The sequence below is a fragment of the Carlito syrichta genome, unplaced genomic scaffold (genome assembly GCF_000164805.1).
Source record: "Carlito syrichta isolate Samal-C Ts95f unplaced genomic scaffold, Tarsius_syrichta-2.0.1 Scaffold301917, whole genome shotgun sequence".
NCBI classification, from domain to species: domain Eukaryota; kingdom Metazoa; phylum Chordata; class Mammalia; order Primates; family Tarsiidae; genus Carlito; species Carlito syrichta.
The window spans coordinates 1-22,399 of NW_007246013.1; the positions used below are offsets into that span (position 1 = coordinate 1).

Consider the following 22,399-nt stretch of genomic DNA (forward strand, 5'->3'; position numbering starts at 1 on the left):
CCCCCGCCGCCCCCCCAGCTACAGCCGCCACAGCTCCTATGAGCGCGGCGGCGACGTGTCCCCCAGCCCCTACAGCAGCAGCAGCTGGCGGCGCTCCCGCAGTCCCTACAGCCCTGTGCTCAGGTGAGTCCCGCCGTTTGCTTTGGCCGCGTCGGCCCGGTCCCCAGGAAGCAGGGCAAGCGGTGGCTGGGCGCTCAGAGCCCCCCGCCCGCAGCGCCTGACGGGCGAACGCAACTGGAGACCGGGCTTCGAGCGGGGAGAGGCGTTTTCGCGCGCCGGTGCCACCTTTTGGGGGGCGGAGGGACAAAGCAGCTGGGCGAACGGAACTTTCTCCCGGCTCTGGCAGGGACGCTTTCTAAGCAAGAATGGCAAGGTTTAGACTTGTTGCATTAATGTGTTAACAGGTTTCTCTCAGCTGTTCTTTGCTTTTCCGGCACAGTTGGCTTGGGTAAACCTAGAGATGGTTTAAGTTGTCTTAATTTTGGAAGTTCTAGGGAGACGTTTACTTTTGGGGATTTAGGAATGCACTGTAGCTTAGGGACCAGTATTGTGCAGGGGAATCAGAGTCAGGTGGCGATGTCAGAGTTAGACATGGATTGCAAATGTTTCAGTGATTACTTCAAGGCTAGGAGAAGCAACCTTGTAAAGTTTATTTTTTTAATATCTGGAAAAAGCTTTTGTGGAAGCTGATAGTTCTGTATTCTGAAGGTAAGAAAGATACCTATTTAGTGATGTTCTTGTGTAGGACAGTTTTCTACCTAATCTTTCAAAGTTATAATTTTAAGAAGTAGAGCCGGGCTCGGTGGCTCAGCCTGTAATCCCAGCGCTTTGGGAGGCTGAGGTGAGTGGATTGCCTGAGCCCGCGCGTTCGAGACCCGCCCGGGCAACTTGGCGAGACCTCGTCTCTACAATAAATCAAAAATTAGCCAGGCATGGTAGCGCATGCCTGTAGTTCCAGCTACTTGGAAGGCTGAGGCGGAAGGGTCGCCGGAGCCCAGCAGGTCGAGGCTGCGGTGGCCGGGAGCGGCCACTGCACTCCAGTCTGGGCGACAGAGTGAGACTCCAACTCAAAAAAAAAAAAAAGTAGAAAAAAAAATGGCAAGATTGTGGTTTCTCTCGGTTTGTGATGACACCCAGTTGCTAATAACAAATTGTAAATCTAGTTGGTGCAATTCAGTGAATGACTTAGTATATTCTTATACTGTTATAAGCTGTAACTACTTACTTTAAAGTTAACTAGACCTTTAAATAATCAGAATCTTTGTTCAGAAATCTTTAATAGGTAAAATTTTATCTAGTGAGATTGGAGAAATTTGCATGTGACTGTTTCACTTTTGTTATATAATATTGCTTTTTAAAAAGCGTGCCTTTGTATGTATTTGTTCATTAAGTAAAGTGAATGAGAAACAACTTTAAGAGTATTTTGCGGGTTCTTACATTCATTGAGGTGTTTGGAAATTTTAGGTCTTATAATTGGGGGGATTGCAAAATGACATTAGGATCACTATTTTCCTATTGGTTTTCAGTAATGGCAAGTGGATGCTGAGTATCGCTAAGTATGAGTTATGTCGAATCTCAGTGCGCTATGAATATTAGCAGATCTGCAAAGGCAGATCCTTTTGGTGTGTCAGCCTCATAAATGTTTGCAAAGATATGCTGTATGTAGGGATCTGAGTGTGAACTTGTCTTTAAACCAAAAGAGCTATGTAAATTTCTTCATTCATAGTGTTCAAGCACGATTAAAGTGCTAGTTGATTCCTTAAGCCAATAATTGAAAACTCGTTTACAAATTTTATCTTTTATGTCTTGTAAGACTTTGTATTTTTCTTTTAATTATAATATTTTGCGTTAGCTGAAAGTTATGCATTTTTTGCAATTGAATTTGTTTTGCAGATTGATTGGGTTAAGTTTCAGGACTTTAGGTAGCAATTTTAAGAATGAAATTTGTTTAGCAGGCTTTTTACTTGCTGGATACTTTAGCAAGGTCTTTTCTTATATAATAGAGGTATGTGTTTATGGATATATATGTGATACGGAAGTGGTATGTATGATCAGGACTATTCATATTTAGCAAGTATTTTTTGAGCACATGTTGTATGCCATTCCGTTTTAGGTACTGGAATGTATAGCAAGGAAGAAGAAGTTAGTTGGCTTCATGGAGCTTGCATTCTAGAGGACCATTTATTACTGAATCTTTTCATGGTGTTTATACTGACCACCAGTGTTTCTAAAGGATTGGATTTGGAAGAAGCTTTAGAATATCTTGGCCAGCATTCCTGACAGATGGCCCTTGGGTACGTTCCTGAGGTGGGAAGCACATACTTTGTATTTGGGACTTTAGTTGTAGTCCTGGTTGGCCCAGTTTCTTAACAAGATCCTTGGAGACTCAGTTTTCTAAACTGTAACAGGGAATATTTGTTTTTTTTGTGTGGATTATTTCAAGGATTAAATGAGAATTTGTCTTTTGTAAAGCATACAGCCTTAGAGAACGAAAAGGTGGTTGAATTATTGTTGAATAGTTTGAATTGTTAGATTTCTTCATATTGAAACCAAAATACACCTCTATGCCACTTCTGTCCACTTCCCCAAGTTTAACCCTTTGAAATGGTACAGAGCACCCATGGATGCTAGCTCTTTAAAACGTAAAGACAGTTGTCATATCTTCTGAGTTTTCTGAAGTCCAGAAAACTCTTCATTTTTCATGAAGTGTGGGTTTTAGATTTTTCACATTATGTTATATCTGGTTTTTCAAATGTCCAGTTTAAAATTTGGGGCCCAGAATCAACAGCAAAATAGTTTATTGGAAAACTTAAGATTTTTAAATTTAGATATTTATTATTACTGTTTATAAAGAATTAATTGAATTTATTTGTCCAGCTTAATGCAGAAAGTTTTACTTTTAGAATTTAGTAATTGTAGTAAGTTGTCCATATTCTTTAATTGACTGCTGGCTTGTGAGCTCCATGAAGCCAACTGTCTTGTCTTGCCCACTGTTGTGTTTCTAGTGCTCAGCATGGTATCTGGCACAAGTAGATTCTTAAATAATTGATGAATAGTAAATGAAGAGCTAATGGAGTTTATTGAATATACCAAGTATTATCGTGGGTGTGGATTACATACATTATTTAAGTATTTAATATAGGTTATGTGCTATGCTGTAAGAAATAGTGTTATTTTTTTCCAGCCTACATAGAGCTTATATGTTAATTAATTGTCAATGTAGATATTTTAAAGAAAAGACATACAAATCCAAAATGGTATGAAATCATGGTGTGAAGTTTTTTTGGTGTCACATCCTAGAATAAATCGTCCACACCCTAGTGACTTTTACTTTACAACCTGTTCTTTGAATTCAGTCCTCACATGCATTTCTTTTCATCAGTTCCTTCTTAGCTTTATTTTTCCCCCTATAGTACCTGTTTACCATATTTTCTTTACTACTTGACTGTAGGAGTGTGGAAAGTTACATAATCTTGCTGAGTGACCTTACAATAAATGTGAGGGTGTATTGAAAACAGATGCTATTCAGGAAAGGGAGGGGTTTTGTTACCTTGTGTAGTGTTCTGCTGTGTGCTAGGTATTGATAAATATTGAACATGCATTCACCCTCAAAACACGTGTGATAGTTGGAAATATTCCCAGTGATAGATTGGGAAACAGGAGCTCTAAAAAGTTAAGTGATTTGTTCCAGGGTCAGCTGGGATTCAAGCTCTAGGCTGATTCTAAAGTACGCGTGCTTAATATGCTGTATTGAAGCTCAGTTGACATTCAAGGAAGCTGGCCACCTCACATAATGACCTGTGTTGCTGAAATTCAACTCCTCTCTAGGTATTTATTTGTTAATTTGTGTTCCCTGGTCTTTTTTTTTTTTTTTTTGAGTCGGAGTCTCACTCTTTCACCCAGACTGGAGTGCGGTGGCCGCTCCCGGCCACCGCAGCCTCGACCTACTGGGCTCCCGCGATCCTTCCGCCTCAGCCTTCCTAGTAGCCGGAATTACAGGCATGCGCTACCACGCCCGGCTGATTTTTTTATTTATTGTCGAGATGAGGTCTCGCTGCCCAGGCGGGTCTTGAACCCGCGGGCTCAGGCAATCCACTCACCTCAGCCTCCCAAAGGCGCGGGATTACAGGCTGAGCCACCGAGCCCAGCCGGCTTCCCTGGTCATTTTTTCAGCCTTTTGAGGATTTTTGAAGACCAGTTCTTCTAAAGATTCTTTCTACTAATTTGTCTTTATTAATTTGTAGTTTTTATGAACAATGCAGTTTAGATTTTGTGGGGTTTTTTTACTTTGTTTAAATGTTTCTTTCTTTTAATTTTAAAGATGTGGGGTACAATTTTCAGGGTTAGGTATACAGATGTTCATTATGCAGGTACCCTTGTTGATAAGGTGTGCCACCCCTTCCCCAGGCAGTTTCCCCGCTACTGCCAATCCTTTTCTTATAGTATTACGATAATTGTTCAAGGTCCGCTTATGAGTGAGAACATGTGAACTCAGTTCTTTGTGAAAGTAAAATGTTTCTTGAAGACAATTACTCTTGAGGATTATTTTTTCAGGTGTTGTCTTGATCTGAAGCCACTAATGTCATATTACTGTGCAACTAGTACAGTACGTTGTTATTATATATTTGGTTCTTTATTTAAACCTGTGGAAGTTCCTTTCCACCCAGAAGAGCAGAAGCCTTCATTATGGAATAATACCAAGGACTGGAGACCCTAAAAAAAATGGGTGGACTGTAGATACAAATAAGTGAAATTGTTAGTGTTTGGTTGTCTATTATCTGGCCTACCTCTGTTATAGATTATTTAGTGTTTTGTCCTGAATACTGTTGTTCAGAAATACATGGAATGAAGATATTCCAGAATGAAAAGAAAGCTACCACTCATAAAATACTACTTACTGGATATGTACTTAATAGAAATAACTCATGAATATTCTTAGATGAATGGAATTCTGAAAATGCTTTTTAAATGGTCAAAAATATAGGATACTAAAATAAGTGCAGAAGCTCTCAGAAGGGAATGAAAATTTAGGTTAACCATCTTGTTTCCAAAGCTGTAATCATTCTTTTCATTCTCAGAAGATGGCCTTCTATTTTGCTCCTTTTCTGCTCAATATTTGCCTGACACATCTACTCAGTCTTTATCCCATTTCTTTTCCTCTAACACTAGTATTTATTCTCTCCTTTCTATTTCCAGCATTCTAGTTCAGGCTGTCATTTAAAAACAGTTAGACCTTCTGTTACCATTCTTTTGTTCCTTCATCCATTCTTTTCTTCTCAGTTCATTCTTTAGCAGGAGAGTTTTCTTAAAATCTTTGTTTAGATGATGTCACTCACATTCTAAACTTTCTAATGCATCATCAGTTAATACCTTTTATGATCTGACCCCTTTCTACTAGAATTCTTTTACTGGAGGCACTTTCATTTTCTTTTTTTGTATTTTTGCACTTGCTGTTCTCTTAGCTTGAAATGTTAAGAGAGACAATCCAAACCCTCTTTTCCTCTTGTCTCCAACTTTGCATTCAAAACACAGCTCAAATCTCATCTTCTCGAAACCTTTTTCTATTCATCTAGAAAAAGTTAACTCTTTTTCCTGTATTTTCAGATTGTAAAGTTGAAGTCATTAGAATGGAGAGGATTTGTTCTAGGGTATGACACCAAAAAACAACAAAAAAAAAACCTTGCTTTATCTTTGTTATAGAACTTTAAAAAATTCTATTTAATATTCTAATTTAGTTGGCTGGCTACTTTTGTGTTTTCCCTACTAGATTGTAAGCTTCTAGAAGACAAATTCCAAAGCATATGTATTGGTGGTTTAATTTTTCTACAGATTGGTGCAAACCATTCTGCACAGATACCAATTATATCTCTAAACTTGCATGCTATTTTGGCTCACTATTTAGTACTCTAGAATGGCGCAGATAATTATTTTGATTTATAAGGAGGGAATTTACATCTCCTCTTTCTAGTTTCTACATTAAGTGGAATGAGTAGAAAATACTGGGAGTCAATTTAGCGTGAATAGAATAAATTCAGACCTAGTGTTTATATTTGCCGTGTGTTGTAATGATCAGGATAAATGATCTGTATTTCTTGGTGAGTTTAAATTAATCTTTAAGTGGAAATTTTCTGAGCAGATACTATGTCAAGCTTTTATTTCCTAACTCCGAAAAATTATAGGTACTTTTGAAAAACTAGCTGAAAGCAAATGTTGCTTAATATTCATATTTAAGATCGTTTTAATCTTTTCCTTTATTCTGTACTTTTTATGTGAATATCACTTTGTTATTTTGGTTTGAGTTGGTTTTGTTTTATGTACAGCGATCTATATGTTTTGAAGTGGATGTTAGAAGCAAAAGTGCCAAACTAGAAACAAAAGCATTACTTGATTGCAGTAATTTTGTTCCGTGAATTTCTGCACTTCTAAATTGTGGGAGAATCTAGTGTTCTTAATGTATTTGGAGGATAAAATGGATAGACATTAGAACAGCGGTCCCCAACCTTTTTGTCATCAGAACCTGGTTTTGGGAAGACAATTTTTCATGAACCAGGAGGAGAGGGATGATTTAAGTGCATAACATTTATTGTGCATTTTATTTCTATTATTGCATTGTAATATGTGGTGAAATGATTATACAACTCACCATAAAAAAGAGGCACAGACAGAATGGGAAGTAAAATAATGGGTGGGCAATGCATATAGTAAAATAAGTGTCAGATTCTGACTTAAAGCCTGCCATTAGATGCAGCTGTACAGTTGAAGTATGTCCACTCGCTTGCCACTTGTTGACAAGGTTTTGATATGGGTCTGTAAGTAATTGATTTATTATGGTTTCTTGTGCAGTCAAACCTTACTGCTAATGTTAACCTGTATTTGCAGCCGCTTCCCAGTGCTAGCATCATTGCCACAGCTCCACCACAGATCATTAGGTATTAGATTCTCATAAGCAGTTCAACCTAGATCCTCACATGTATAGTTCACAATAGGGTATGCGCGCTATGAGAATCTAATGTCACTGCTGATTTGACAGCAGATGGGCCTCAGGTGGTAATATTAGTGAGTGTTGGGAGCCACTGTAAATACAGATGAGGCTTTGCTCACTCATCTGTCACTCACCTCCTACTGTGCTGCCCAGTTCCTAACAGGCTGCCAAATGGTATAGGTCCATGGTCCTGGGTGTGGATCCCTGCATTGGAGGATGAGATATAGGTAAAAATTGGAATTTAAATAAATGGAAATGAAAAAGGTAGTGAGAGGAACTGAAAGTGGTAAATGGGCTGTATGCCTGCCAGCTTTTCTGTTTTGGCATTTTCCATTGCATAGGGGCACTTTCACTGGGATGTTTTATTAACACTCTAAACTCAATTTATCTAACAGTACATCAATTATTTTATCTCTTTTAGAGTCATTTTTTTCCCTGATAGTGGTCTTTATTATTTTTCACATGTTTGCAAAGGTAACAGAGACTTATGGTAGAAATTTTCAGTTAATACAGAAAAGTATAAGAGCTTAAGAGCCCCCTTAAGTCCAACCACCTGAGAGGAACACCTTTGACATTTTGGTGAACATTCCTCTAGACTTCTTTATGCATATATGCACAGCGACATCTGGTTTTACATAAATGGGAACATAAGTACTCTATAGTGCAGAATATCCTTTTTAGTAGCTCCTAGTATTCTGTTCTATGGGTGTAGCATAAATTGCTTGGCCAAATCCACATGGGTGAATGCTTATTTTATTTTATTTTTTTCTTTTTTGAGTTGGAGTCTCACTCCATCACCCAGGCTGGAGTGCAGTGGCACACTCATGGTCACCCCAGCGTCAACCTGCTGGGCACTGATGATCCTGCTGCCTCAGCCTTCCAAGTAGCCAGAACTGCAGGTGTGCGCTACAATGCCTGGCTAATTTTAAAAAAAATTATTATTGTAGAGACGAAAGTCTTGCCAAGTTGCCCAGGCTGGTCTTGAACCTGTGGGCTCAGGCAATCCACTCACCTTGGCCTCCCAAAGTGCTGGGATTACAGGCTGAGCCACTGAGCCCGACCAAATGCTTAATTTTTTATTTTTCATTTTTGCTTTGTGCATGTATCTATAGCACATACATTTTTTTGTGTCTTTGTTCCATTATCTCCTCCAGATTGGAATTCCCAGGGGTAAAATCGTTGAGGCAAAGATGATATACACTTTTGTAATTTTGATAACACTGTAAAATTGTCCTTCAGGAGACTTTTAACCAATTTACATTTTCTAACAATGCGGGAATGCCCATTTTCTGTCTCACAAATACCTAGAGATGTCACATATTCCATTATTATCTTTATTTAGATTTCTTTGCTATCTAATAAGGCTAAATGTATTTTCATTTGTTTATTAGCTCTTCTGATTTCTTGATTTACTTTTGTTTGTTTTGATTATTATAAGAGCTATTTGTGTTAGAGCTACGAACTTTTTTGTGGCATTAGCAAGTTTTTTATTAGTTTTTCTTTTAACCTTATTTGTGCAGTGTTTTGTTTTATGAAGTTTTTGATGTGTGTGTGTGTGCGCGCGTGTGTGCGCACGCATTTTTTATTTGAGTTGGAGTCACACTCTGTTGCTCCAGGCTGGAGTGCAGTGGCACTCTGCTCATGGCCACCGCAGCTTGACCTGCTGGGCTCTGGTGATCCTTCCCCCTCAGCCTTCCAAGTAGCTGGAACTACAGGCGGGTTCCACCACGCCCAGCTAATTTTTATTTATTTATTTATTGTAGAGACGAGGTCTTGCCATGTTGCTCAGGCTGGTTTTGAACCCCTGAGCTCAGGCAGTCCTCTCTTCTACACCTCCCAAAGTGCTGGGATTATAGGCATGAGTGACCACGCCTGGCCCATGCATGCCCAGGCAGCCAATGTCAAAACCTTAGTAGAACTTATCTTCTCCCTCCCTAGTTCTAATGATTGCATTCATTTATCTTGGAAACACCCTACTTTAGGACCTTATTGTTTGCTTTGGACTTTTCTTCTTTGATTCCCTCCTGTTTTCTGCCTTCAGATTTAAAATAATGCTTTGATTTTTATCATTTCTCTATAAAATGTTTATAGAATCAAATTTTTTAAAATGTATTTTATTGGCAAGTAATCATATGTATTTATGGGGTACAGTGTGAAGTCTTGACATGTTTACATTGTGAAGGGATTAAATAAAAATAATTAAGAAATTTGTCACCCTACATACTTATTTTTTATGGTAAAAACACTTAAAATCTACTTTTAGCAATATTAAACTATACAGTGTATTATTATTTTAGTCATGATTCTGTGCATCACTAAACCTTATTCCTCCTATCTGAAATTTTGTACCCCTTGATCAAAATCTCCCCTTTCCCCATCTTCCCTTTGCTCCCAGCTTCTGGTAGCTACCATTCTACTTCTAAGAGTTTGACTTTTTTAGATTCTACATATAAGTGAGATCATGCAATGTTTGTCTTCCTGTCACAAATGATATAATTTGCTTCTTTTAAAAAGCTGAATCACACTTTAAAATCCATTCATCTGATGATGGACATCTAGGTTGCTTCCATATCTGAGCTCTTTGAATAATGTTGCAGTGAACATGAGAGTGCAGACATCTCCCAGGCATACTAATGTCAGTTCCTTTGGGTATATACCCCAAAATGGGATTGCTGAATCATTTGTTAATTCTGTTTTTAGTTTTATGAGGATTTACTATTTTCCTAGATGGCTAGAGTAATTTACAGTCACACCAACAGGATACAAGAGTTCCCTTTTCTTGATACCCTTGCCAATAATTGCTATCATTCATCTTTTTGATAACAGCCATTCTAGCAGGTGGGGGGTGATACCTTATAGTGATTTTGATTTGAATTTCTTTGATGATTAATGATGATGAGAGCATTTTTCATATGTCTGTTGACCATCTGTATATATGTTCTCCTTTCTTTTTTTCATCCTTCATGTTGAGATGTGATCTCCCTATTTTGCCCAGGCTGATCTTGAAATATTGGACTCAAGTGGTCCTCCCACCTCATCCACCTTAGCCTCCTAAGTAGTTGATATTCAGGTACTCCTAAGTAGCTGATATTCAGCTACCCCATTGCACTGTATGTCTTCTTTTTTGAGAAATGTCTATTTAGGTCTTTTGCTCATTCTTTAATTGGGTCATTTGTTTTCTTTCTATTCAGTTGAGTTCCTTATATATTTTGAATATCAATCCCTAATCAGTTGTATGGTTTGCCAGTATCTTCTCCCTATTCATGGGTTGTCTTTTCACTCTGTTTCCTTTGCTGTGTAGAAGCTTTTTGATTTTATATGTTCCTGTTTGTTTATTTTTGCTTTTGTCACCTCTGCTTTTGAGTTTGTAGCAAAGAAGCCTTTGCCCACACCAATGTCATAGTGCTTTTCCTCTAGTTTTCTTCTACAGTGTTACATTTTCAGGTCTTATGTTTAAGTTTTTAATCCATTTTGAGTTGATAAGGGTCCATTTTATTTTATTTATTTTATTTTTAATTTTAATTTTAATTTTTTTTGAGTTGGAGTCTCACTCTGTCACCCAGACTGGAGTGCAGTGGCTGCTCCCGGCCACTGCAGCCTCGACCTGCTGGGTTCCGGCGATCCTTCCGCCTCAGCCTTCCAAGTAGCTAGAATTACAGGCATGTGCTACCACGCCCAGCTGATTTTTTAAAAAAAATTTATTGTAGAGATGAGGTCTCGCTGCCCAGGCGGGTCTCGAATCCACAAGCTCAGGCAATCCACTCACCTCAGCCTCCCAAAGGCACGGGATTACAGGCTGAGCCACCGAGCCCGGCCGATAAGGGTCCATTTTAATTCTGCATGTGAATATCCAGTTTTCTCAGAAGCATTTTTATTTATTTATTTTGTTTTAGAGACAGGGTCTCACTGTGTTGCCCAGGTTTTTCTGGAGCTTCGTGGCTCAAACGATCCTCCTGCCTTAGCCTCCCGAATAGCTGGGACTACAAGACATATGCCACTGCCCAGCTCCCAGCACCATTTGTTGAAGAGGCTGTCCTTTCCCTTTTGTTTATTCTTGGCACCTTTGTTGAAAATCAGTGGCCCATAAATGTATGGGTTTATTTCTTGGCTCTCTGTTCTGTTTCATTGGTCAGTGTGTCTGTTTTTATGCCAGTACAATACTGTGAGTATTTAATACATCCAGACTTGCATTAATTGGATTTGTCTGTTTCTTTTTCTTCTTCTAAGTACAATTGCCTTTTGGTATCTGGGGGATTGGTTCCAGAGTCTCTCTTGGATACTAAAATCCAAAGATGCTCAAGTTCCTGTTATAAAAAAGCCTAATATTGACATATAACCTATGCACTTCCTTCTATATATTTTAAATCATCTCTAGAGTACTTAAAATTCCTAATACAATATACATGCTATAAATAGTTGTTATACTGAATTGTTTAGGGAATAATGACAAGAAAAGAAAAAGTCTACATGTTTGGTATAGATGCAATATTTTTGCTAGCATTTTTTATCTTGAATTGGTTGAGTCCATGGATGAAGAATCCATGGATACAGAGAGCCCACTGAATACTGGATATCTTTCATTCATTTATTTAGGAAAAAATCAGTAATATTGAGATAATTTGCATACAATAAAATGCATCAGTTTTAAGTGTACAATTACACACACATTTGACAAATAAGTATACTTGTGTACCCATTACCATAATCATGAGATAGTACATTTCTATCGTCTCCAAAGTTGCCCTGTGTCCGTCTACCGTCAGTTCCCCTTTGCCTACTCATGGTCCTTGGCAGTGTCTAATATGTCACTTTAGTTTGCCTTTATTTACATAAATGGATAAATGAATCATCATACAGTATGTAGTCTTTGGTATCTGGCTTCTTTCACTTAGACACTTATGAGATTATTCATGTTGTTGCATGTTTGCATGGCTTGTTCCTCTTTATTGCATAGTAATAGTCCATTATATGGGTATACCACAATTTTTTAATCTGTTCACCCAGTTGATTGGGCATTTGAGTTGTTTCTACTTTGGGGGTGTTACGAAAAAAAGCTACTGAATGTTTGAGTACTGGTCTTTTGTTTCTTTTGAGTGAGTTAGAAGAGATATTGGCTGTATTGTATGGTAAGTCTGTTTTGATGTCCTAAGATTTTGTTTTTTTGTCAGTCTTTGATTTTAGCCATTCTAGTAGTTGTGTAGTGGTATCTTCACTGTGGTTTTATTTGCAATTCCTAATGATTAACAATGTTGAGCATCTTTCCATATATTTATTGGCCCTTCATATGTTTTGGTTAAGTGTCTCACAATGTTTTGGTCATTCTTTGTGAAGTGAGTTGTTTGCCTTATTGAGTTGTAAGAATTCTATACATATTATAGATACAGATACATGTTTTGTAAATGTTTTCTCCTCAGCCTGGTTTTCTTTCCATAATGGTAATTTTGAAATGCGAAAGTTTTACATTTGAATGAAAACCAATTTAGCATTGTTTTGATGATTTATGATTTGGTGTTAAAAAAAATCTTTGCCTAACCTACAGTCACAGGGATTTTCTCCTTGGTTTTACAGTATGCATCTCTAACTTATCAGTCTACTTTCTTGTATAATGTTAACATTTCTGTATCATCTTTCATTTTCTTCATACCTTTTGTATTATTCTAGTCATGTGTTTTATTTTTATATATGTATGACACATGTATGTAGCACATAGACAAAATTTTAAATGACAGGAGTCACTTACATTTACTTAAGTATTTGTCTTTTCAGATGCTTTTCATTTCTTTGTATAGATTCAGGTTTTCATGTTTTCATTTTCCTCTGACCAGGGGGATGGCTTTGAACATTTCTTTCTTTTTTTTGAGTTGGAGTCTCACTGTCGCCCAGACTGGAGTGCAGTGGCCGCTCCCGGCCACCACAGCCTCGACCTGCTGGGGCTCCGGCGATCCTTCCGCCTCAGCCTTCCAAGTAGCTGGAACTACAGGCACGTGCTACCACGCCCGGCTAATTTTTTTTTTTTATTTATTGTAGAGATGAGGTCTCGCTGCCCAGGCGGGTCTCGAACCCGTGGGCTCAGGCAATCCACTCACCTCAGCCACCCAAAGGCGTGGGATTACAGGCTGAGCCACCAAACCTGGCTTTTTCTTTTTTTTTAAAGATGGGGTATTGCTTTGCCGCTCAGACTGGAGTTCAGTGGTGCAATCATAGGTCACTGCAGCTTTCAACTCCTGGGCTCAAGCAATTCTCCCACCTTAGCCTCCTCGGTAGCTAGAACTACAGGCATGCATCACCACACCCAGCTAATGATTTTTGTAGAGCCAGAGTCTTGCTCTGTTGACCAGGCTGGTCTCAAACTCCTGTGCTCAAGTGATCTTCCTGTCTGGGCCTCCCAAAATACTAGGATTACAGGTATGAGCCACTGCACCCAACTTTGAACATTTCTAATAATGCAGGCCTCTGGTTTTTTGTAGAGATGGGGTCTTGCTATAGGCTCAAGCAGTTCTTCTGCCTTGGGTCCCAAAGTGCTGGGATTACAGGTGTAAACCACTGTGCCTGGCTAATCTTAGTGTTTCTTAAGCACGTAGCACAGCATATGACGGGAGATACCCAGCAAGTGATGTTAAGTTGATTTGGATAAAAAAATGTCCAGCATCACAGGGTATTAAAAAACAACTTGTTTATTAACAAGGTCTAATATTACACTGTGAACAAATTGTTAATGACTAGAGAGAGACTAATCAAATTATGTGCTGTTATGCAAATCAAATACCGAGTCCCCTTCTCTTCTCACTTCTTTCCCCCCTCTTCAAAAACACATTTCAGGGCATGGTTCAGTGAAACATAAAGACAAACACAGGGTTTATGCTCAGTGGACTAGAACTTGTTTGCCTGAGCCAATCTGCAAAAAAGTCAGCCTTGTGCCTTTTTTAAAAAAATTTTTAATGTGGCACAAGCATAAAGGAAGTGTACTTTTAGAATAAACGCAAAACATTTCAGCGTTTTTATTTGAGACGGATTTCACTCTGTCTCCCAGGCTGGAGTATGGTGGCATTATCCCGGTTTACTGCAGCACTGACCTCCTGGACTGAAGCAATCCTCCCATCTCAGCCTCTCTAGTAGCTGGGAGTACAGTTGCGTGCCACCATGCTCAGCTAAATTTTAAATTTTTTTTGTAGAGACAAGGTTTCACTGTGTTGCCCAGGCTGGTCTGAAACTCCTGGTATTACAGGCATGAGCCATCACACTCGGCCACATTTCAGTTTTGTTATTTATTTTTTTCTAGTTTTAAAAATAAAAACTCTACTGAGATGATATACTTACCATACCTTTTATTATTTTAAATTATAAAATTTATTGATCTTTAGTCTACTTATAGAGTTGTGTAACCATTACTACTAATTTTAGAATATTTTAATCACCTCAGGGATAAACTCTGTAACTATTAGCAGTCACTCCCCTGTCTCACTTCCCCTGACTGTTGACAACCATCAGTCTACTCTCTTGTCTTTATGCATTTACCTGCTTTGGACATTTCATACCAATGGAATCATATAGTATATGGTCTTTTGTGACTGGCTTCTTTTATTTAAGCATGATGTTTTCAAGGTTCATCTGTATTCTAGCATGGATCAATACTTCAGTCCTTTTTATGGTGAAGTAATATTGTTTGGATATGCTGCATTTTATTGTCAGAGGTGGACATTAGGACTTTTTGGCTGTTTTGATTTATGCTACTATGAACATTTGTGTGTAAGTATTTGCATGAGTGTATGGGGGGCACCCCCCCAAAACCCAGAATTATCTTTTGGAGGGTGGGCCCCTTGTACAGTTTTTCTTCAGTAGGTGAATGTTCTAGGAACCCATCAGCATCACCTAGCATTGTTGTGAGAGGCTGTGTTCTATTTCAGTGAAATTTTTTTTGGAGATTCTTTCAGTGTGTTTGCCCATTTCATGATGGTTGATTTACAAGTGCATCTGCCCATACCATGCTGAGTGTTCAGCAGTTTTTGACTAAAAATGGCATGACTGGCTGGGCATGGTGGCTCATGCCTATAATTCCAGCACTTTGGGAGCATATTGGGAGGCCGAGATGAGAGGATTGCCTGAGCTCACAGGTTCGAGACCAGTCTGGGCAACTTGGTGAGACTTCATCTCTACAATAAATCAAAAAATTAATCAGATGTAGTGGCATGTGTCTGTAGTTCCAGCTACTTGGAAGTCTGAGGCAGAAGGATTGCTTGCGCCCAGCGGTCGAGGCTGCGTTGGCTGTGAGCGTGAAACTGCACGCCAGCCTGGGTGACAGAGTGAGACTCCAATTAAAAAAAAAAAGGCACGACTCCCCCATGCCCACCCTCTCTGTTTGTTTCCTCAGATGAAAAGAGTCCTCAAAGGGAATCATTTGATATGGAAGAGGTGAAACAAAACCTGACAGAAGCACTAAAAGGCAGCAAAATTGCTGAGTTCAAAAGTGTTATGAGCAGTGGAAAAAGCATCTCAATAAGTATATTGCATTAAATGGAGAGTACTTTGAAGGTGATTGAAGTTAAACATGTAAGAATAAGTATATAACTTTTAATAAATAAATTCCAGTGTTTTTTGGGCGTACCCCCCTCTTACGTTTTTATTTTTCTTGGGTGTATACTCAGGAGTAGAATTGTTGGATCATATGACAATTCTGTTTAACATTTTGAAGAGCTACCAACTTTTCCAAAGCAGATGCATCATTTTTGCGTTGACACCAGCAATGTAAGAGGGTTCCAGTTCCTCTGAATTCTCAACAAAAGTTGTCTTTTTTGGTTATAACCATCTTGGTGTTTGAATGGTATGTCATTTTGGTTTGGATTTGCATTTCACTAATGACTAATGAAGTTGAGCATCTTTTCAAGTATTTTTTTTTTTAACCATTTGTATATCTTTTTTGGAGAAATGTCTACTTAGATCCTTTTTGCCCGTCTTTAAATTGGGCTGTCTTAATGTTGAATCTTAAGAGGTTTTTATACTGTATATTCCTGATGTAGGTCTTTTATCAGAAATATAATTTGCAAATAGTTTTTCTCATTCTGTCACTTTGTTGATGGTTTCTTTCTTTCTTTTTTTTTTTTGAATCGAAGTCTCACTTTGACCCCCAGGCTGGAGGGTGGATGGCATGCTCACAGCCATGGCAACCTCAACCTACTGGGCTCAGGAGCTCCTTCCACCTCAGCCTTCCAAGTAACTGGAACTATAGGAGCATGTCACCTGGCTAATTTTTTGGTTTATTATAGAGACAGGGTCTCACCAAGTTGCTTAGCCTGGTCTTGAACCTCTGGTCTCAGACGATCCTCTTGCCTCCACCTCCTAAAGTGCTGGGATTACAGACCTAAGCCACCAGGCCCATCGATGGTGTCTTTTAAAGCACAAAAGTGTTTTGTTTTAATGATTTCTTGTGCTTTTGATATCATATCTAAGAAAGCTTTGCCAATCCATAGTCACAAAGATTTATTCTTACATTTTCTTCTAAAAGTTAGCTCTTTTGCTGGGCTCGGTGGCTCAGCCTGTAATCCTGCGCCTTTGGGAGACTGAGGTGAGTGGATTGCCTGAGCCCGCAGGTTCGAGACCCACCTGGGCAGCGAGACCTCATCTCTACAATAAATTAAAAAATCAGCCAGGCGTGGTAGCGCATGCCTGTAATTCTGGCTACTCAGAAGGCTGAGGCGGAAGGATCGCCAGAGCCCAGCAGGTCGAGGCTGCGGTGGCCGGGAGCGGCACCTGCGCTCCAGTCTGGGTGACAGAGTGAGACTCCAACTCAAGAAGAAATAAAAAATAAAAAAAATAAGCCGGGCTCGGTGGCTCAGCCTGTAATCCTGCGCCTTTGGGAGGCTGATGTGAGTGGATTGCCTGAGCCTGCGGGTTCAAGACCCGCCTGGGCAGCGAGAACTCATCTCTACAATAAATTAAAAAAGCAACCAGGCGTGGTAGCGCATGCCTGTAATTCCGGCTACTCCGAAGGCTGAGGTGGAAGGATCGCCGGAGCCCAGCAGGTCGAGGCTGTTGTGGCCATGAGTGGCCACTGCACTCCAGTCTGGGCAACAGAGTGAGACTCCAACTCAAAAAAAAAAAATAATAAAATAAAATAAAAAATAAAAAATAAAATTAGCTCTTTTGACCCATTGTGGATATCAGTTGTTCCAGCACCTCTATGTGAAAAGACTATTCTTTCTCCACTGAATTGCCTTGTTGAAGGTCTACTGTTCATAATGAGAGGATTTATTTCTGGACTATCAATTTTAGTCCATTGATTTATACGTCTTATGCCAGTACCACACAGTCTTCTTTACTCTAATTTGCACTAAGTTGTGAAATCTGAAAGTATGAATCCTCCAATTTAGTTCTTTCTAAAGATTGTTTTGAGTACTTAGGTTCTTTGCATTTCCACATGTGTTTTAAGATCAGCTTGCCAATTAGTACAAAAAAGCAGCTAGGAATTTGATAGGGAGTACACTGATTTCGTAGATTAATTTGAGGAATATTACCATTTTAACAATTGGAAGTCATCTGTATATGAACATGGGATGTCTTTTCCTTTATTTAAAATTTCCTTAATATCTTTCAGTGTGTTTTTATAGTTTGTAGGGTATAAGTTTTGCATTTTTGTTAAATTCTTAACTATCTTATCCTTTTTAAGGCTATTGTAATGGGAATTCTTTTCTTAATTTCATTTTGATTTTTCATTGCTAGTGTATAGAACGTTAGTTGATTTTTAAATATTGATCATGTACCCTGCCATCTTGCTGACTTATTTATTTTGTTCTAACTTTTTTTAGTGGGTTCCTTAGGATTTTCTATATATAAAATTATGTCATCTGAAAATAGAGATCTTTTAATTTCTTTTTTCTAGTCTAGATTCCTTTTATTTCTTTTCCTTGACTAATTGCAGTGACTAGAACCTCAAGTATGATGTTGAACAGAAGAGAAAGCATTTAGTCTTCGTCCACAAAGTAGTTAGCTGTAGATTTTTCATAAATGCCTCGTTTTGTTTTTGAGTTGGAGCCTCACTTTGTCACTCAGGCTGGAGTGCAGTGGTAAGCTCACAGCCACCACAGCCTTGATGTGCTGGGCTCAGGCGATCCTTCCACCTCAGCCTTCCAAGCAGCTGGAACTACAGGCGTGACCTGGCTGACTTATTTATTGTAGAGATGAGGTCTCGCCAAGTTGCACAGGCTGGTCTTGAACCCCTGGTAACCTCAGGTAATCCTCTTGCCTCCACCTCCCAAAGTGTTAGGATTACAGGCATGAGCCATTGTGCAAGACCCTAGTTTTATTTTTTAATAAAAAGTTATAATTTTGTTTCCAAGTCATTGCAGAAGTTTAAAAAAAAAGGATTTTAAGCCAGGCATGGTGGCTTATCCCTATGATCTTAGCACTTTGGTTGGTGAAGATGAGAGGATTGCCTGAGCCCAGGGATTTCAGACCTGCCTAGGAAACGTGGCATGGAGATATTAGCTGGCATGGAGATATGTGCCTGTGGTTCCATCTACTTGGAAGGCTGAGGCAGAAGGATCGCCTGAGCCCAGCAGGTTGAGACTGCCCTCCAGCCTGGGCGACAGAGTGAGACTCCGACTCAAAAAAAACCAAAGACTTTGTTTCTCCCCAAAGTCTTAAGTTTTGGTATTAAAAAAAGAGTTCTGTAGTGCCTTGGTTGATCCCCCATACGTGAGCATGTATAACAATTTATTACTATCTTAGGGGCTATGAAAAGAATAAATCTCCTATTTCATGGTATGTGTGTAATGATTTGCCATGTTGGTTTTTTACATATCATGCCTGTAGAAACACTTGGGACAATGTTTTATAATGAATAATGTATGCATTATGCATTAATGTTGAAAAGATGAGAAAGAGCCAGCCATGTGATCTTCTAAACATCCCAGTAAAAGAAAACAATATGTGCAAAGGCACCAAATCAGGAAGAAGCTTGACCTTTTGAAGTATCAGAAAAGAGGCTAGTGTGGTCAGAGTCCAATAAGTAAAGGAGAGTATAATAAAGATGGGAGGCAACTTAGGCCCTGTGGGTCACAATAAACAGTTTTATTTTTATTTTAAATGAAGTGAGAAGCCAATGGAACAGGGCATGGCACAATCTGATTTATGTTTTTAAAAGACAAAGACATAAAATACAGGGTAGTATGTGACAAATGCTCTGTGATTTCAACAGTGGGGAGGTTACAAGAGGAGATAAGACTTTAATTTGAACCATGAAATAGAGATAAGGATTAAACACATGGAGGAATAAGAGGTAGTGTACTGTGGTAGCAATAAATAGTGCCTGGCCTGGAGGACTTGGGCTTGAATATTGACTCTACCTTTTCATACTCTAAATCAATATCTTAACCCTCTTTATCTTAGTTTACTCATCAGTTTTCTTAGTACTTTGGTTGCAGTGAAAAGTAAGTCAAATGAAAAATTATAAACATCTTTTACCAACTGAGGTTCAGTGTGGTATACAGTAGTGTCCCCTCTTATCTGTGGGGGTACATTCTAAGACACTGAGTGGATGCCTGAAACCATAAAAATGGTACTGAACTCTAACAATACTGTTTTTCCTGTACATACATGCCTATGATAAATTTTAATTTATACATTAGGCACAGTAAGAGATTAACAACAATAATTGAAAATAAAATAGGACAAGTATAACAATAATCTGAAATAAAAGTTATGTGAATGTGACCTCTCTCTCTCAGAATATCTTATTGAACTGTATCTCAGGCAAGAGAAACTACAGAAAATGAAACCAGGGCTGGAGGACTACTATACAGTATTTGTTTAGTCAGTAAAAGACTACCATCTGTGTAGTAGTGTGCTAAGGGCTGTTGAGTGATACAAAAAAATGAATTAGACCTGGTTTCTGCTCCTCAAAGAAGACACGGTCTAATAGACAATGTGGTAACTCTCTAAAATACAAAGTTAACAGTGCTAGATCATGAGAAGGGTACAGACAAAGTGCTATGGGATTTCAAGAAAGAAGACCTTGCTTCTTGCTTGGAGTTGGTTGTAAGGTTTTATGAAGAAGGAAGGACTCTTGCACTAGGTCTTGAAAGATGAATAGGACAATAGAAGATGGAGGACCACAGGATAATCTCAGTAGGCAAATCTGTTGGAGTAAAGACATGGAAGCATTGGACAAATTCAATACTTGATAGGAAAGGTAGGTTAGGACCAGACAAATTATGCAGCACCTTGATACTAGGCTAAGAAGGTAAATTCTTTTCAATAGCAGTATTATCAGCAGTATACTTATTTGTGCAAATACTTATCGAGCCTCTACCATTGCCGGGTTTGTGCTACAAGTCAAGACTGAAAAGATAACAATGATCTCAGTTTAGTTGGGGAAGATAGGTTATCCAATAATAGTAACTATTATTATTATTTTATTTTAATAATATATAAAACTCTTTCACCCAGCCTGGAGTGCAGTAGTGGCACGATCATAGCTTATGGCAGCCTTGGAACTCCTGGGATACCCCTGCGTTGGCTTCCCAAGGTGCTGGGATTACAGACACGAGCCACCACACCTGGCCATATTATCTAATTATTTTTATTCAGAGATAGAAACAAAGTGTGATAGGACCATAGGACAAGGAACATCTGCAGCTGCCTGGCATAGTAAGGGCTGTCTTTATAGAGGTGGTAGAAAACGTGCAGAGAGACAAACTGTCATTTTGTTTAGTAGATAAAGAAGGTGAGGGAAGGAATATGAGAGAAACATTCTAGGCCTGGCACTGCATGTATTTTGTGATGGCTAGGCAAGGGAGTTTATGCATGTCAAGGCTGAAGGTTTTAGTAGAGGGGTAACAAAGATTATTCAGGTGGCCATACAGAGAGGAGAGTAAATTGGAAAGGGTGGAGACTCAAGGCAGGAACTTGGTAAGACTATTGCACTGGGCCAAGTAAGTGATTATGTAGGACCTAATGTGAAATAGTAGCTATGGGGAGAAAGAACTTGGAAAACTGGAGAGATGCTTAAGATATAGACTCGGCGGGACTTGGAGACCAATTGGATGTGGCAGAAGAGAGAAAAGGGACCATGTGGAATGCAGAATGACTTCTATTATTTTAGTGGTTGTCATTACCTGAGAATAGGGCATACTTGAATTTGGAGAGGAAGTTTAATAGTTTTAGATTGTGTTAAAGGTACAGTTGAAAAGTACAGTTGTGCTGAAGGAAAATCATTTAAGACATACATAAGCATAAATGAAATTATTGTGGAGAATGAGTATAGTGAAGAAGAACTTCAAGAGGCAGAAACAGCCATAGAAGTAAGAAATAATCAAGAAAAAGAAAAGTAGTAGAAATGGTTAGGAAGTGTTTTTAATGGTTTGGCCAACAATGTCATTACAAACGTTTTTTTTCTTTCTTTTTATTTTTTTGAAAGATAGGTCATTGATCACCTCAGTGACTTCAGTGAGAGTGTAAGCCAGATTGTATTTGAGGAGTACATAGAGGGATGAGAATTTGGCTGTAACTGGAAGGAGAGATAAAGAGATTATCAAGATACGAGCATTTGTTCTTGTTTTATTTTCTTGTCTGTTTTTAAAGATCTTAGAGACTTAAGTAATTTATTTCTTGTGGGAAAATAGCAAATGGAAAACAAGGGGTTAAAGTCACAAGTAATACAGTAAGCCAGCCTTAGCCCTAGGGTAGCCTAGTATAGTGTACTTCAAGCTTTAATGAGGATCTCGTTAAAATGCAGATTCTGATTCAGTAGGTCTGGGTTGGGTGGAGTCTGGGATACAGCATTTTTGAAAAGCTCACAATTGATAGTGATGCTGCTGGCCTGTAGACCACATTGTAAGAAGTAAGGCTGTAGAGTATGGAATTCATAACTTTATAGGTGAGTTAGTCTTAGATAGGAAGAGGGAGGAACACCTCTCTGAGATGAGGTGGAATGTGAGGTGAATGGAGATAAAGTTTGCAAGTAGGGTCATGCCTGATAGTCTTTTTTTTTTCTTTTCTTGAAATAGGAAGTAAAGCTGTGTTGTAAGAAGACTTTGAGAATGGGGTTGTGATCTTGATAAAAGTCGTGAAGGTTTGGAATAGCTACTAAGAAGAGGAAAGTGAATGAATTTGGGACACGCAGTAGTCACTGTACAGTGAAGATTAGTTTGGTTATAGTGTCTGTAGAAGTAATTGAAGCATCGAGAAACTAGATACAAAGAAAATGGTTATTTTTTTAAAGATAATATAGTATACTAGGAGAGAGTTAATGCAGTCTGAAATAGAATAGTGGCCTTGAGAATGGAAGAGGAAGGTGTTCATTGGCTGAATAATGCAACCCCCCAAAGGTCCTAATCTTCAGAACCTGTGAATATGATATTTTATGTGGTAAAGAGGACTTTGTAGATAGACTAAATTAAGAATCTTGATATGGAGAGAATATCT

The 22,399-nt window shown here is 38.7% G+C and overlaps 1 protein-coding gene across 1 annotated transcript in view; it reads left to right on the plus strand.

The window, feature by feature from the left end:
• The first annotated feature begins 9 nt into the window (after positions 1 to 9).
• The window catches only part of CDK13 (cyclin dependent kinase 13), a 115,055-nt gene continuing 92,665 nt past the window's right edge, over positions 10 to 22,399 (plus strand). The window contains exon 1 of the mRNA XM_021711194.1: positions 10 to 123. The gene's annotated coding sequence lies outside the window, so the exon portion shown is untranslated. The remainder of the gene's footprint in view (positions 124 to 22,399) is intronic.